The 17,419-nt window shown below is 36.2% G+C and overlaps 1 long non-coding RNA gene across 1 annotated transcript; it reads left to right on the top strand.

Annotated features, from left to right (window-relative positions):
- The first annotated feature begins 873 nt into the window (after positions 1-873).
- LOC123883640 lies at positions 874-3,378 on the top strand. The gene is made up of 3 exons (XR_006800343.1): positions 874-1,336; positions 2,281-2,340; positions 3,348-3,378. It is a non-coding gene; the product is annotated as an uncharacterized LOC123883640 (long non-coding RNA).
- The last annotated feature ends 14,041 nt before the right edge of the window (positions 3,379-17,419 follow it).

Genomic DNA, 17,419 nt, shown 5'->3' with positions numbered 1-17,419 from the left:
AAATGTCGAGGGTCATTTGGTTTGAGTAAAATAGTGGGAGCATATTTAATTTTTTTTTTGACTAAGGGAGCATATTTAATTAAAGACCTAGTTAAATATGTTTTAATCATTATACAAATATTCTTATTTTCGTAGTTAGATATATTTGGCATATATTTTATATTTTACCGTAAAATGTCCTTACGAAGGATAAATAGTTCAGAAAGGAGTTTCTGAATTGGTACATGTATTGAGAATTGTTCTCTCAAATACGAGAAAAACTACTAATGATTTTGAAAGAGTTAAAGTTGAAGAAAGAAGTAAGACTTTGTAAGACCCTAAATTCCACCTTACTTTAAGTGTGTTAATTGTTTGAATGTATTTTGGAAATAGTGGAATAAATGAGTATGTTTTGTTGGTTGAAGTCGACGGAGTCGTTTTGAGTCGTTTTCAGAGTTGTTGACTTTTGTTGACTTTTAGGGGTTTTTGTACCCGAAGCCTTTTTGCTTAATTTTTCGCGTAGTTTTCGATTCCGAGGTTTATTGGTTGAGTTAAGAAATGCTTGATATCATTGTTTGGTGTGAGAACCATGGGTTGTGGTTAGTTGGTTTAGGGTTTTAAGTATTTGGTTCGTGTATCGTCGTTTTAACGACATAAGTTGCTGAGATCGTGCCTGTTTCGTGCTCGAGTGTTGGAATATCTTGAAGTTTGTTTCCTTAGTCTTCTTTTATGAGTGAGGACGTTTCTGTGCTTTTAGAATTTCATTTTTCGCGTTGCCCTAGTTTTTGAGAAAACGAGCGAGAATTTACCCGATGTTCTAAATTTTTCCGAGTTCAGAATTCTTTCACATTTTAGATGTGAACTTTATATATCGGCGCGAGTTGGGAACCGTCATTAGAATATTTTTAAGAGGTAGGGTTGGAAAACACAGTCGAGGAAAAATGTTTAGCGATAAGTTTTGGAAATCGTTTACGGAGGACTTTTAGGTTATAGATTTTCTGTTTGCGCAAGTTTGGTCCGTAATCGAGATGCGACTCGTCTGTGAGGCGAGGACTTTTAGAACCATGAGGAAAATATCTTTTGTTGACAAGTCAAACTTGATCCATTGGCTAGGAATTAACAAGGCTTTAGTTGCACATTTGATCCAAGGGCTAGGAATGGCAAAGACCTTTGTATAGTAAGGAGGTTTAGGCACTTAAAGGACTTAGAAAAATCAGATTTTCACTCCTCTTTTCCTCTTCAAAACCGTGAACCATTCCCCTTCATACTATTCATCACAAAATTCTCATTTCTTGACCAAATCATCTCATCCAAAGCTAGTTGAATCCTTGGAACTTGCAAGAGTAACATCACTAAGGTAACTTGATCCTTTCTTTCCTCTATAGCTGGCCAAACCCTTAGGGTTTGATGATTTATGTTTATGTTCTTGAGAAAAATAATTTGAGAATTTGTTAGAAAATGAATTGTGATCCATAGGATGTGTTCATGAGTGTTTAACTAAGATTGTTTAGGTTTAGTTTGTTGGATTCCATGAGTTTGATGAGAAGCTCATGAAGAAATGGGATTAGGGTTTTTGGAGAAAATTCTAATTGATCAAGAACATGGAAAATGGTTTAGTTTTTGTGTTTAGTGAGTTGTTTTAAAGCTTTTAGAGAAATGGATATGTGAAAAAGGGTTTAGTTTTGAAAAACAAGAAAATTGTTCTTGAGTGTTCAAGAGGAAACTTTCATGAGTTTTAGTTTGTGGTTTAGAAAAATGTTTGTTTGTTCAAATAAATGATTTTGGGAACTAAGTGATCAATGGCATGGTTTTGCAATGAAAAATGTTTGAACTAGCTTTATTTTTGGATTCTGGCCGAAATCCTTGAGGGTATTTAGGTCACTTTAAAATTGTTTTTGTGTCCTAAAAACTTAACCATTTGATCCGCCTTTTCGAGACGATGAATTTGGCGTATGGCTCGTCTCGATCGGACTAGGATTGAATGAGTTATGGTCATTTTGGTTTGAAAACCGTTTTGTTGAGAATTGTGTTTAAAAAGAGTATTTTATTATAAGTCGGACGAGAGATGTGTTGGGTTCGGACTTGTTTTGTTTTAAAAGATTTTGGAATGAGAACTATTTCGTTTAATTAGTAAAACGTGAAGAGTTTTACTTGGATTTTTGATCAATCAGGAAAAGCCTCGAAATCGTTGTCCGAGAGTGTTAGAAAGTGCCTTGGACCCCTTTAGATTTTTGAGAATAGGTTTCGTTTCATTAAGGTAATTCGTGAGTAACTTATGCATTGTCCGCTCACTATTTTTAGGAAGCACGAAACGGTAGATTAGTGCGAACGTTGTGGTTTTGTGTTGGAAGCTTAGCCGAGGTAAGGGCACCTTTTTACTTCCGTATTAAATTTCGTCGATAGCATAGTGGTATGCTTGTTGTTGTGATTGCTTGTTGTGCTTGTATTCTTGCTTGTTGTGCTTGTATGATTGCTTGTTGTGCTTGGTTGCTTGCTTGTTTTGCTTGGCATGATTGTGGCATGTATTCTCGAGATGAGTTGTGATGAATACATGATGTTAATTGTCTTACATATGATTTGGTTAAATATATGTGTTGACATGTTGTGGAATTACATATTATGTGAATATGTAGGTTGTTGCATTAGCGTAGATAAGAGTGTCGCATGCTCAGGTGTTCAATAAGTGGTTGCGGGAGTGGACCACGGGGTGTGATTGCGAGAGTGGATCCACCCAAATGTTTGAGGGATTTTATGGGGTTCAATACGTGGTTGCGGGAGTGGGCCACGAGGTGTGATTGCGGGAGTGGATCCACCTTAATTTTTGCGGGGTTTTATTGAGTTCAATACTTGGTTGCGGGAGTGGACCATGAGGTGCGATTGCGGGAGTGAGTCCACCTTAACCCTTCGTGGTTTTATTGATTCTCAGTACGTGGTCGCGGGAGTGGACCATGGGGTGTGATTGCGGGAGTGGATCCACCTTAAATCCTTCGAGATTTTATTGATTAACCTTTTAGTAGGAACATGGTTGCGGGAGTGGACCATGGGGTGTGATTGCGGGAGTGGATCCACCTTAATCCTTATGGATTGTATTAATTTTTGTACGAGTGTTTGGGTATGTGAGACCAGTGGCGGTCGTCGCATTTGTTGTGTTAGAGGTTAGCGAGACCAGTGGCGGTTGTCGCATTCATTGCATTAGAGGTTTGCATTAGGCTTTTATGCTTTGGTTTATATGAGCCCGTTGGTGGGAATGTCTATGTGTTTAAAGAGCTTTCTCCGTTGGTATTTGTTTGTTTGGTATTTGTATATGTGTTTCCAGTTGGTGACCCTTGCTATGTATTCTATATGTCGCGGGCTCCTCCCACCCCTAGTCGATGGAGCGTTACCTGAGGCCGTAAGTCGTGAGGACGACGATGTTTTCGTGGAGTATCCCGGGAGTAGCTGGTGGTCTTAGTTAGACCGTGCTTTTGGACTAGGCTTAAGGTCTAGATTATATTTTGGATGACTGTATTTGGTACTCAGACTTTTTGTGTCCTTTGGTTGTAATTTATTCAGGTACACACTTGCTTCTCGGAAGCCCTGTAATACAATCTTCGGTATTGTATATTGATTTCTGTTTGTATGGTTTAATGAATGAGCTTGTAAAGAGTTTCACGCGCACTCTGATAAATATTTTATTTAGCGTGTTGTTTTAAAAAAAAAAAAATAATGCCCTCTTTTTGGTTTTAAAAATCGGGGTGTTACAGACTTCTTCATAGACCTTGTTATAGAAAGTTAAATTATCCACTTTTTATCTTAGGTATATGATACTAGTTGTTAATTTCATATTTGTTGAAATATGAAGTTGTTTTAAAGAAGTGAAAATTTGACCATAGATAAAGTCAACCTACGTTTAGAATGAAATAGTTTCATTGATCGTAGAAGTTGAGTTTGACATGGAACCAAATAATTGTTATTATGTTTCATTTAATAATAGAAACATTGGACCTAAACCTTGTATTGACAAGAGAAAGGACTGCTTGTTTGAATAATAGACAAGTGTTGTTTCATTATCCAAATAATGTTTTCTATTCTATTGTTCTAATTGAGTAATGGAATTGAGTTCCATCAACTTGATAACCTTATCTATAACAATGATGAATAAGGATCAAATAAGATTTGAACCTTGTAAATTAGTGGCAATTAATATTGTTTAGTACTAATAGGCGAGACACACATTTCCATACTCCATGGATAGGAATTTTTGGACTCATTTGATTTATATCATTTGAAGGATGTGAGTTCCACTTTTGAAAATAGTTCGGTATGTCAATTACCAACTAAGGCAAAGTGACATTTGATCTAGTTGAAATATATACATATGAGATGTATATGAACCACTAAACTAATTATTTGCTAGATATAATTTTATTTCTTTTACTTCATTTACATTACTAATTAGCTTAGTAGTTGTGAATATGTGTGGTTGACACAAAGTATGATTCTTTGAATTTGTTCAAAGAATTTATGAATGAAGTAAAGGAATAATTTTGAAAAGTATTAAGACCATACGAACAAGTCGTAATGGTAAATACTTAGATAAGGAGTATAGTAACAACTATTTATATTACATCATGTTTAACATGATTACAAATAAGATAGTTCGTTTATATCTCCAGCGACTCTTTCGAAAATCTATTTTAATTAGAGTTATTCTTTACCCACAAAAGTTCCAATAAGAGAAATCATAAAGACACCATATTTGATAAGGAGGTAAGAGTGTCTAGTTCGACTTTATGATAGTTTGGATTGTAAGCTTTATTAGATAAACTTAATTCCGACTTGGATGAATGTGTATTTGTGGAGGTATCATAAAGAAACTCAGGAATACTAATTCTACAACGCTCACTATGACAAAAGTTGTTTTGTTACTAGAATTAAAATATTCTTTTAGAAGGAATGTGTCTCTAGAATAGATAGTGGGAGTAATGTAGAACTTGAGTAAATTCAAGTACCACAAAATACATATCTTTTGAGAATGAACATGGAATCAGTTCCACAAGGGTTGTTATTGGATCACCAATTCGAGTAGCACAAGACCTATATAAGTCGGATATGTCATATCACACGGTTGAGAGACATTGTCTTACCATGACTCAACAAGGTGATCTGATGCTCATAGAAGATGAAAATGTGACTTATTAGGAGGTCGTGAGTGACCTAAATTATGAGAAGTGGCGGAATCTTAAATAGAGTCCATGTACACAAACCATATATTGATATTGGTATTGACATCTAAATGGGTAAGACCCATATGATGAAATTGGGTCTTGTTGTAAAGACTCACATGGATGGTATTGTGAATACCTTTATGGTGTGATTGGATGTGAAAAGTTTCACACAAATGATGAAACCTTTATTTCAATCATAGTACTTAAACTCATTTGATTTCACTTGCAATTGTTGTATCTTTTATTACGAGTTCTGGCAGACGGACAACGAGGTTACATTCCTTAATTGGAATGACCTTACATATGTATTTGACATATGGATGGGGTTTCGTTAATCTAAAGGATGCTAGAAAGTGTAAAAATTACAAAATTCATTTATGAATTTGTTCAAATTTCTCAAAGTTGAATAATCGGTTTCGTTGATCAAGTTTTATGAAAACTAAGATTAATAAAGGAAATCTTGTGCACACAAGAAATTCAGTGGGAGTATTTAAATTAATCTGGTATTGTATGTGGATAACATACTAATCATCAAGACAATTTTCATACACTACACATGTAAGACATGATTAGGTAATTGTTTCTTGATTAAATGCTTAGGTGAGACTTCCTAAAAGATAGGAATCAAAATCTATAGAGATAGATTGTTGACATATCTCAACCTTAGCCTACATACATATTTGATGAAGTGTACAGACACCTCGAGTGCTTAATTTTATTGAAATCATTGCATACGTCACATGATGTATTTTGTCTCAAAGACAATATCCAACCTCATTAGACGAGAAAGGGATGCATGAGGAGTAACCAAATGCTTTGGCAATTGGATTGATCATGTACATCATGATATGTACTAGACCAGATGTACTATATGCTATTAGCATAAACAATATGTACCAAATTATTTCTAGTGATTGTCATTAGATCACCATCAAGAATATCCATGGATATCTTAAAAGGACTAAGGATGGCTTCTTGATTGGATCTGGAAAGGATCATTGTAAATGAGTTACAATGATATTTATTTTCCAAACCAAAGAACAATATAACCAGTTTGTGTTGGAGTAAGCCCTAAAAGCCAATGTATTTTGATAGAATCGTCTTTTGTATGATGACTTTGATTTATATATTTAATATATATAATAAGGCATTTCTTTATTATGTTTATTTGAAACTAATAAAGTCCCTAGAATTGCTAGTCTAATTAATGGAACATTAAGTGTGACTTAATAGTGAGACTCCATTAAACATAAGGACACTATTCTTAAAGTATCCGTAGTCAAGTTTTACTGTGATGTGGGATAACGATAAAACATAGAGACTATTATGTGAGTAGACTGATGACCTCATCTCACGAGTCATGGATATGAGATATCAAGTCTTCACATAGATATAAATACTAGGAGTAATATTTATATTGGATTGACCCGCCATGAGTGTTTTTTTTTTATTTTAAAAATTTCGAAAAATGCTACTGTTGTAAAATATTATCGGCTGAGTCGCGGGTGAATACGCTCTCTTTAAGACGTTTCACGGTACTACTCAAATTGTGCAGAGTAGACTATCAACCGTGAAGTCTTCAGGATAAAACAGCCTTCACAAATTTAATACCGAATTGCTACTGCACTGTAGAATTCGGGCAGAAATACACCCTTCTATTGATTCGATGAATCAACTCAATATTGATACAAGAGTATCAACTCAATGAAACAACAAGGAAAGGAAATTTTTTTGCGTGAAAGAAAGCAAGGAGATAAGAAGGAAAATAATTGTTCAGAGACTGTATGAACTGATGAAAAAAATAATGAAAGCAAAGACTGCTATTTATAATGCAATTCTGAACGAATTTGAATAGTGGGGAACTGATTTTCTACATTTGAGGAATTAGTTGAATTTCAAAAAAACAAATCACACGTGACCTGTTTTGTAGGAACAGATTCTTCTTTTGACTGAGCAACGGATAAGCGCTGACACAGCTTTGAAGACTTGGTTTCATGCACAATTAAAAAATTAAATTTTTCTTTTTCTTATTAAAAAATTAATATATCACCAAGACCCAAGCCCGGCCCGGCCCGGCCCGAACCGAGCCGGCCGGACGGACGACGGCGGCGGCGCGCGCACGCGTGTGATTTTTGACATTGTGTGCGGTCTCCCTTTCTTACAAAAGTGGGTACCCCAAGGGCACACCCTTGGTTGCCACCTTGTGGTATATAAACACTACCAAGTAGTGTGATCTTTCCAATGTGGGACTCAAAGAGTCTTTTTTCAATTCACACTCTACATGGTTCTTACACTTGTGTTTATTTCAATACCAAGTTCCCTCCATAATTCTCATCATGTTCCAACAATCCCCCACTTGAATTTAAAAAAGTTGTTTCAGAAGTAAGATTGTGCATAAGCAAAGGTGACACTTGTCTTGAACCTTTACATAGCGAGTAAGAGCCCGATTTAACAAGAGTGACGCTTGTCTTGAACTCTATCTCGGATTTTTCTCAAACCGCACACAACCTCTCTTAGGGTGTATTCTTTGGCCCGTGCGTTAATGGCCCTGCACGACTATCCCGTTTCATGAATGATCTAGGAGTTCGCCTCAAAACCCAATAGGAACCGGCCTCAGTTCCACATTCATATAGGTGAGTCTATCTGGAGTACTCCTGAAGCTTGGTACTCCACTCATATCAGAGTATAGACCTCATTAAGAGTTTCTATTAACTCATCCTTTTACTTCTGCTTCAGGATTCATGCTTCTTATCTTGCATGTTCATATCCTACCACTCACAACTTGTTGTTTACCCATTGGAACCTAATTCTTGGGATCTCCAGTCTTTTAGGTTGGGTTACCATTATGAGCAATTCATAGGCATTAGTCCTATTTTTACATTAGTATTATAGACTTTCTCTTTAGTCAGTCCTTTCGTCAAAGGATCCGCTAAGTTTTCATCAGTGCGTACATGATCCACTCTTACAGCCCCTTTAGAGATTGACTCTCTCACTGTGTTGTGCTTCCTTCTAATTTGACGTCTTTTACCATTATAAAACCGATTCTTAATTTTAGCGATAGCTGCAGTACTATCGCAGTGGATCAACACAGCTGGCATAGGTTTTTCCCATAAGGGAATCTCAGATAACAAGCATCTCAACCAGCTTGCTTCTTCACTTGCAGTTGCTAGTGCTATTAATTCAGATTCCATAGTGGACTGTGCCAAAATGGTCTGTTTCTTAGATTTCCAAGACACAGCTCCTCCGGCTATATTAAATATAAAGCCACTAGTTGCTTTGGAATCATCTGACAAGGTGTTCCAATCAGCGTCACTGTATCCTTCAAGCACGGCAGGAAATCTCTTATAATGTATTCCGAGATTCATGGTTTTTTTAAGATATCCCATGACTCTCTCAATAGCTTGCCAATGCTCATTACTAGGTCTGCTAGTAAATCTGCAAAGAAGTCCCACGACATAGGCTATGTCGGGTCTTGTACAATCAGTGGCATACCTAAGACTACCAATGATGCTCGCATATTCAGTTTGTCTAACACTTTCACCAGTGTTCTTAAATAGTTTTACACTAGCGTCATACGGAGTGTTCTTTTCCTTGCAGTCATAGTAACCATACTTCTTTAATATCTTTTCCACATAATGTGACTGATCTAGGGATATTCCCTTCTCAGACCTGGTAATCTTGATTCCAAGAATCACACTTGCTTCTCCGAGGTCTTTCATATCAAAGTTGTTACACAACAGTGATTTCACAGCATTTACGACAGAAAGGTTTGATCCAAATATGAGTAAGTCGTCTACATAGAGACACATGAAAGTGCAAATGCCATTTTCGAATTTGTAGTAAATACATTTATCACTTTCATTTACTTTAAACCCATTCGACAACATTAAATTGTCAAACTTTTCATGCCATTGCTTAGGAGCTTGTTTTAGACCATACAGAGACTTATCTAACTTACAGACTTTATTTTCTTGTCCGTGGATCACAAATCCTTCAGGTTGTTCCATATAGATTTCTTCTTCTAAGTCACCATTTAGAAAAGCGGTTTTAACATCCATTTGGTGTAAAGTTAAATTAAAAATTGCGGCAATAGAAATGAGTACCCTTATGGATGTTATTCGAGTGACCGGAGAAAAAGTGTCGAAGAAATCTATATTTTCTCTTTGTCTAAAACCTTTGGCGACAAGGCGAGCCTTGTACTTTTCTATAGAGCCATCTGATTTTAGTTTCTTTTTCAAAATCCATTTACAACCAATAGGTTTGCAACCAGGAGGCAAATCTACCAAATGCCAAGTTTTGTTAGATTCTAGAGAATCCATCTCATCGTTAATAGCTTCTTGCCATAAATCTGCATCCAGAGATGACAATGCTTCTTAAAGATTTTTAGGATCTTCTTCTAAAGTATATGCCGAATATTCGGGACCATAGTCTTTGGCTACTCTCACTCTTTTACTTCTTCGAAGTTCAATTTCAGTATTGTTGTTGTTCTCAGAGTTTCTTATCACAGGAATGTGACTTGATTCGGTGCCCCCACTATTTCTTAATTTAAAAGGAAATTTTTCTTCAAAGAAATCAGCGTCAACTGATTCTATGATTACTTTAGCATTCAGGTCAAAAAACCTGTAAGCTTTACTGTTTGCAGCATAGCCAATGAATACGCATTCATAGGCTCTACTAGCAAGTTTTACTCGCTTCGGGTCAGGTTTCCTGACATAAGCTAGACATCCCCAAGTTCTCAAATAAGACAGGTTTGGTTGTCTTTTCTTTAATGTCTCATATGGTGAGATCATTTTCTTCAACTTAGGGACTCTATTCAGGACAAAGCAAACAGTCAATATAATTTCCCCCCACCAGTGTGAAGCAGCGCCTGACTTTAACATTATAGCAACAACTAATTCTGTGAGAGTTCTATTTTTTCTTTCTGCTTTACCATTCATTTCAGGGGAATATGGTGCAGTCGTTTCATGTATAATTCCATGTTGTTTATAAAAATCATTAAATAAACTAGAATTATATTCAGTTCCTCTATCACTACGTAATCTCTTAATTTTCATACTAAATTGATTTTCAATTTCATTCACAAATACTTTAAACACATCAAATGCTTCACTTTTATGTTTCATTAGATATACAAAGGTGTAATCAGAACAATCATCAATAAATGTGATAAAGTAACGTTTGTTATTTCTAGTCAAGGTTCCATCTAATTCACATATATCAGAGTGTATTAAATCCATTGGTTCAGATTCCCTAGTTACTGATTTATGTGAACTTTTAGTAATTTTTGCTTGACTACAAAATTCGCATTTTTCTACATCATCAAATTTTAATTTTGGAATTAAGCCTAAGTGACTTAAATTAGATATTGATCGTGAATTAACATGACAAAGTCTAGAATGCCAAATATTAAAATCACACAAGGAATAAACAGAAGTAGAAATTTTATTCAAATTCAAATTGAGATCAACATTTAACTTAAACATGCCATCAGCGGCGTACCCTTTCCCAATAAAAATACCATTCTTAGTGATGGTGTACAAATCAGCCCCTATAGTTTGACTAAACCCAGCCTTATTGAGAAGAAAACCAGAAACAAGATTCTTTTTCATATCTGGTACATGCATTACATCCTTCAGGATCAGAGTCTTTTCGGAAGTAAATTTCAGCTCTATATCTCCAATTCCAGCAACTTCAGAAGTGTGAGCATTTCCCATCTGCACCTTCCTGTTCTCAGCAGTAGTGTATGTTTTGAACATAGCACGTTCATAACAGACATGGCGAGTTGCGCCAATGTCTATCCACCAACCATCAGTAACACCGATCATATTGATTTCGGTGATCATAGCAGCATATGCCTCTTCTACGGCATTCAGATTAGCAGGCCTTGGCCTTGATTTGTTTCTACACTTTTTTGCCATATGACCCGGTTTCCAGCAATTAAAGCACATAAATTCACCAGCATCATTCTTTGGAGGAGGTGGTGGAGGAGGTTGCTGTCTAGCAATAGGGGCCTTAGAAGGATTCCCATTCTTAATCCGAACAGGTGCAGTACGGTTCTGATTCTTGAAATTTTTGCCCGTAGGCTTCAGAACCGCAGCAGCAGCAGTGGATTTCTTTTTGTTGTTATTGGAGACAACCAGAATTTTCTCTTCTTCTTTCATATCTTGCCTGCGAGATTCTTCCTCAATACGAAGGCGAGTAATCAAGCTTTCAATTGAAAATTCTTTAGTTTTGTGACGAAGAATATTTTTAAAATCTTTCCAAGAAGGGGGCAGTTTGTCAATAATAACAGCAATTTGAAACTGTTCATCAAGAGGAATACCTTCAGTAATAATTTCATGAGCAATCTTCTGAATTTCATGAGACTGCGCTTCAACAGACCTTTCATCAACCATCTGATACTTTAAGTACCTGCTCACAGCATACTTCTTTGCACCAGCTTCTTCAGTGTCATACTTTTTGGTCAGAGCCTCCCACACATCTTTAGCAGTATTGTATGATCGATAATAATCATACAAGTCATCAGCAAGTCCATTAATAATATAGTTCTTACATAAATAATCATGTTCTTTCCAGAGGTGTATATCTTTTTGCAGCTGAAGCTTTTGAGCTTTAACCTGTGCTGCAGCAGAATCAATCTGATCCTTATCTTTGTCATTCACAGGTTTCTCACCACCGTTGGTGACAGTCAATTCATTCGTTCCAGAAGCAGAAGCATCAGGAAGAACAGGTATGTCCTCATTGAGAACATTCACAACCTTTTTCAGAGTTAGGAAGAAATACATCTTCTGTTGCCAGCGTTTGAAGTGCAGGCCTTCAAACTTAAAAGGTTTCTCTGTAGCACCAACAGAACTGTTACCGATAATATCCTCAGTAGCCATGATAGTTTTGAAAACGTCTTAAAATTGTTTTTTTTTATTTTAAAAATTTCGAAAAATGCTACTGTTGTAAAATATTATCGGCTGAGTCGCGGGTGAATACGCTCTCTTTAAGACGTTTCACGGTACTACTCAAATTGTGCAGAGTAGACTATCAACCGTGAAGTCTCCAGGATAAAACAGCCTTCACTAATTTAATACCGAATTGCTACTGCACTGTAGAATTCGGGCAGAAATACACCCTTCTATTGATTCGATGAATCAATTCAATATTGAAACAAGAGTATCAACTCAATGAAACAACAAGGAAAGGAAATTTTTTTGCGTGAAAGAAAGCAAGGAGAAAGAAGGAAAATAATTGTTCAGAGACTGTATGAACTGATGAAAAAAATAATGAAAGCAAAGACTGTTATTTATAATGCAATTCTGAACGAATTTGAATAGTGGGGAACTGATTTTCTACATTTGAGGAATCAGTTGAATTTCAAAAAAACAAATCACACGTGACCTTTCTTTTTCTTATTAAAAAATTAATATATCACAAAGACCCAAGCCCAAGCCAAGCCCGGCCCGGCCGGCCGGACGGCGGCGGCGGCGCGTGTTGGAACAAAATTGATTTAAAAATGTTGCCCCTAAATCTATTAAGGTTTTGATGATAACAAAGTATTAATAAACAATTGGAAGGACTAAAAATTTAATTTAAGTGTGCAGATATTAGCTTCAGATTAACTCTGAATGAAGCTCAGAAGATATGTATTCAGAAGTTCACAAGCGCTCAGAAGATGTTGAACTTCAGAAGTTACAACCGTCAGATGATGAAGTCGTCAGAACTTCTTAAGGTCTAAGCTTCATCAAACTCTGAAGATCTTCTTGAAGTATGTGAAGATTCTCTTTTGCAAGTCAACTCTTCTACCAATGAAGAAAATGACCTTTCAAGCTTGATCAGAACAGCTACTCTCATTTTGTCTGTCCACTCTTGAGAACGTGGGACATCAGACTTGTTAGCTGAATAAGGAAAGTCTTCTCTGCACATGGTCAAAGTGTCTGAAACTCTTACTCAGTTTTAGAAACAACCAACTGCATCAAGACAAGCTGCTTGAAGACAAAAGGTTATCTACTTCAACGGTCATCTTTATGCAACGACTCTTTTTCTGGTTATATATATACTAGAAGGATCAGTTGTGCAATATCAATTAATCAAGGATTAAACACGCGCTCGAACAAACTCTGAATTTTGTATACAAGCTCTGAACCTCTGAACTAGTGTTTTTGCACTCTTAGTCCAAATACTTTGTATTCATTGTATTTTCTCATTAAGGTTCTCTTAAGAGCAGTTGTATTCTTTCAACTATTTTATTATCTCTGGTAATTGAGTAATCTTAAGCTTGTGTGCTTAAGTGAGAAGTCTTAAGCTTGTGTGCTTGAGCATTGTTATGAAGTCTCTTGCTTGTGTGCTTGAGCAGTTGTAATCTTGTGTGATTATAGTGAAATCCCTTGGAAGTGCAAGGGGACTGGACTACTCTCGTTTTGTGAGAGGAACCAGTATAAATTGCTTGTGAGCTCTCTCTCTCTCTCTCATCTTGTTATTATTTGTGTTATTTATCCGCTGCTAACTTAGTTAAGTTAAGAACTTGGGAAAAGTTTTAACTTGGCTAAAACACAATTCAACCCCCCCTTCTTGTGTTTTCACACCTTCAATTGGTATCAGAGCACTGGTCTGTTACTTTCACCTAACAGTGAGACAGTAAAGATCTTGTGAGAACACTATGTCTGGAGGAGACGATAGTAGTACTAGAACAACTGGTGAGGCCAGTGATGCTGGTGGTGGTCCTAGAAATGCTTTTGGTTTTGACTACTTGAGTAATGAATCACATGAACATAGTGGCAATAGAAAAGCCCCTATATTCAATGGTGATGCATCATTATTTGAGTGGTGGAAGGAAAGATTGTATAGCAATATTACTGCTATTGATCATGAGTTGTGGGATTTAGTTGAGCTTGGAGTAACTTTTGAAAACTTAAATGAACATGGAAGATTGTCCATTGAGCACAGAAAGTTACTCTCACCAGCTAACTTAAAAATCTACACTAAGCATCATAGAGTAAAGGACATTGTTGTTGGTGCTATAAGACATGAAGATTATGTCAGAATAGAAAACAAGTCCACTGCTAAATCTATCTTTGACTCTATGTGTGCTACCTATGATGGTAATGAAAAGGTTCAAGAGGCTAAGGCTAGTCTCTTGATAAGACAATATGAACTATTCACTATGCAACAAGATGAAAGCATTGAGACTATGTTTACAAGGTTTCAAATCCTTGTATCTGGTCTTAAAGCTCTTAAGAGAAGTTATTCCACCTATGACCATGTTCAGAAGATTCTGAGGAGTCTTCCTATTGCTTGGAGACCTAAGGTCACTGCAATAGAAGAAGCTCAAAATCTCAAGACTCTGAGTCTTGAGGCTCTGATAAGCAATCTCAGAAGCCATGAGATGGTTCTAAATGCTGATTCAGAAGCTATGAAGAAGTCCAAGTCTGTGGCTTTACAATCAACTAGGACTCCTTCTAAAGCTCTTAAGACTCAGCTTCTTGACATTGAAGAGGAATCTTCTGCAGATGGTCAAGAGGAGGAAATGGGTGAAGATGAGTTTGCTTTATTCACCAAGTTTCAGCAATGGAACAGGTTTAACAAAAGAAATTTCAGAGGAAACAGCTCCAGAAATTTTATCAGCAAAAAGGATGATCAGAAGAACTGCTTCAACTGTAAGAAGCCAGGACACTTTATTGCTGACTGTCCAGAAATGTCTGCCAAAGACAAAAGCAAAAGATACAGCTCAAAGAAGCAACAATTTAAGAGCAAATTGAAAAAGAGTCTGATGGCTACTTTTGAAGAGCTATCATCTGAGGAAGAAGTTGAGGAAGAGGAAGAGGCAAATCTAGCCCTAATGGCTTCAACTGACTCAGATGCAGACTCAGAGGATGAATCAGAATCAGATTCAGAAGTTACAGATGAGGTATTTTCTGACTGTTCTAAATCTCAACTTATAACTGCACTTAACAAGGTCATTGAGAAACATCTCAGAGTGTTAAGTAAACAAAAAGCTTTACAAGAAAAGCTTAACACTCTGACTGAACAGACAGATCATTTTCAAGGTCTATATCAAGAAACTCTGAATAGAGTGAATGATTTTGAAAAAGGTTGTGTTGTGTGTCACAAACCTATTGATGAGCAGGAAATAGCTCTTCAACAGTTTGTGCATCTCAACCTTGGGAAGAGCAAAGCTGCAAATAGGATTTATAATGTTTTAAGACATAGAGGAGAAGGACTTGGCTATGAATATGGTAGAACATATTCAAAGCTAAAGACCTTTGCCAAAAAGGTTGGAAAATCTTGGGTTTATTATGTTGTTCCACCAAGTGAAGAGGGAAAGAATCCTGGTACTCTGGAAAATGAGGATGATGATCTGAGAAAATTAGAAGCTGACAGCTCAGAGGAACCAAGTTCCTCAGGATCTGGGAAGAAAAGTTCAGAAGATAGAAGTTATTCAGAACCTGAGAATATTAGTTCAGATGTTCTGAAAACTTCAAAATCTGAGACTTCAAATTCTGGAACCAAAGGAACTTCAGTACCTGAGGCTAGTCAATCTAAAAGCTCAGAAGTTTTTAAAAGAAAAAATTCAAACTCCAAACCTCAGATGCAGTACAGAACTCAGATTATTTATGATTCTAGAATCAGTAGATATAATCAATCAGAACAAAGGATTGGTGATAAATACAAACTCTAGAGTCATAAACAATCCAAATCCTGGAATAATAACAAATTTCAAACAAAGAAAAAGTTTCAAAAAGGTTATTATTCCAAACCAAGATCTTTCTCTAACACTCAACAATATAGTAAGCATTTGTGGACTAACAAGCGTGGACCCAGAAGATGGGTACTAAAAGCTGAAATAATGTACCATTCAGATTTACCAACTAGGAAAGGATATGTCCTACCTAGAGCATGGAAACAAGTCCTGTGCAAAGGAAGAAGGGCTTATGTCCTAGACAAATGGCTGACATGTTCTCAAGTTAACAATCAGAACTTGAGAAGTGAAGAGGAAGAATACTGGGATGACTTTATCATTAACTGTGATGAAGAATTCTACCGCAATGATTAAAGTTGTTTCTCATACAGCCTACCACTCAAGGATGTATCATGAATCATTCATGGTACCTGGATAGTGGATGTTCAAGGCATATGACTGGTGACAAACAACTATTTTCTAAGTTGACTCTGAAAGAGGGAGGCTCTGTTGGCTTTGGAGGCAATCAAAAGGGAAAAATAATAGGTACAGGTACAGTAGGTAATTCTTCCCTTTCTATTAATGATGTTTGGTTAGTTGATGGACTCAAACATAACCTATTGAGCATAAGTCAATTTTGCGACAATGGTTATGTAGTTGTCTTTAATAAGGAATCATGTACTGTAACTAAACAATCTGATAACTCCATTGTATTCAAAGGTCTGAGAAAGAACAATGTTTATAAAATAAATCTGTCTGATTTGAATGAACAAAAAGTTGTGTGTCTTCTGACCTTGAGTGAAGAAAAATGGATCTGGCATAAGAGGTTAGGCCATGCTAACTAGAGGTTAATCTCTAAGCTTAGCAAGCTTGACCTTGTCAGAGGTTTACCAAAAATTAAATATCACTCAAACACACTTTGTGGTTCTTGTCAAAAAGGAAAGATTACAAAATCATCTTTTAAACCTAAAAACATTGTTTCTACCTCAAGACCGTTGGAACTTCTTCACATTGATTTGTTTGGGTCAGTTAACACTGCCTCTATCAATGGAAAGAAGTATGGGTTAGTAATTGTTGATGATTACAGTAGATGGACTTGGGTAAAATTCCTAAGAACAAAAGATGAAGCTTATGATGAGTTTAGCATCTTCTGCAAACAAATTCAAAATAAAAAGGGCTACACTATTTTAAAAGTTAGAAGTGATCATGGTGGAGAATTTGAAAATGAACCTTTTGAAAATTTCTGTGAGAAATATGGCATTCTGCATGAATTCTCTTCTCCTAGAACTCCTCAACAAAATGGGGTTGTAGAAAGGAAGAATAGAACTCTGCAAGAAATGGCCAGAACCATGATGCATGAAACAAATGTAGCGAAGTTTTTATGGGCAGAAGCTGTAAACACAGCATGTTATGTTCAAAATAGAATCTATATCAGATCTAAGTTGAACAAAACTGCTTATGAATTGTTTAAAGGAAGAAAACCTGACATTTCTTATTTTCATCAGTTTGGATGTACTTGTTACACTTTAAACAACAAAGTCCATCTAAAGAAATTTGATGCTAGAGGTTA

This window comes from Trifolium pratense, linkage group LG5, assembly GCF_020283565.1.
Source record: "Trifolium pratense cultivar HEN17-A07 linkage group LG5, ARS_RC_1.1, whole genome shotgun sequence".
In the NCBI taxonomy this organism is placed as follows: domain Eukaryota; kingdom Viridiplantae; phylum Streptophyta; class Magnoliopsida; order Fabales; family Fabaceae; genus Trifolium; species Trifolium pratense.
The sequence above is the reverse complement of the archived record's forward strand: the minus strand, read 5'-3'. Positions and strand labels throughout refer to the sequence as shown.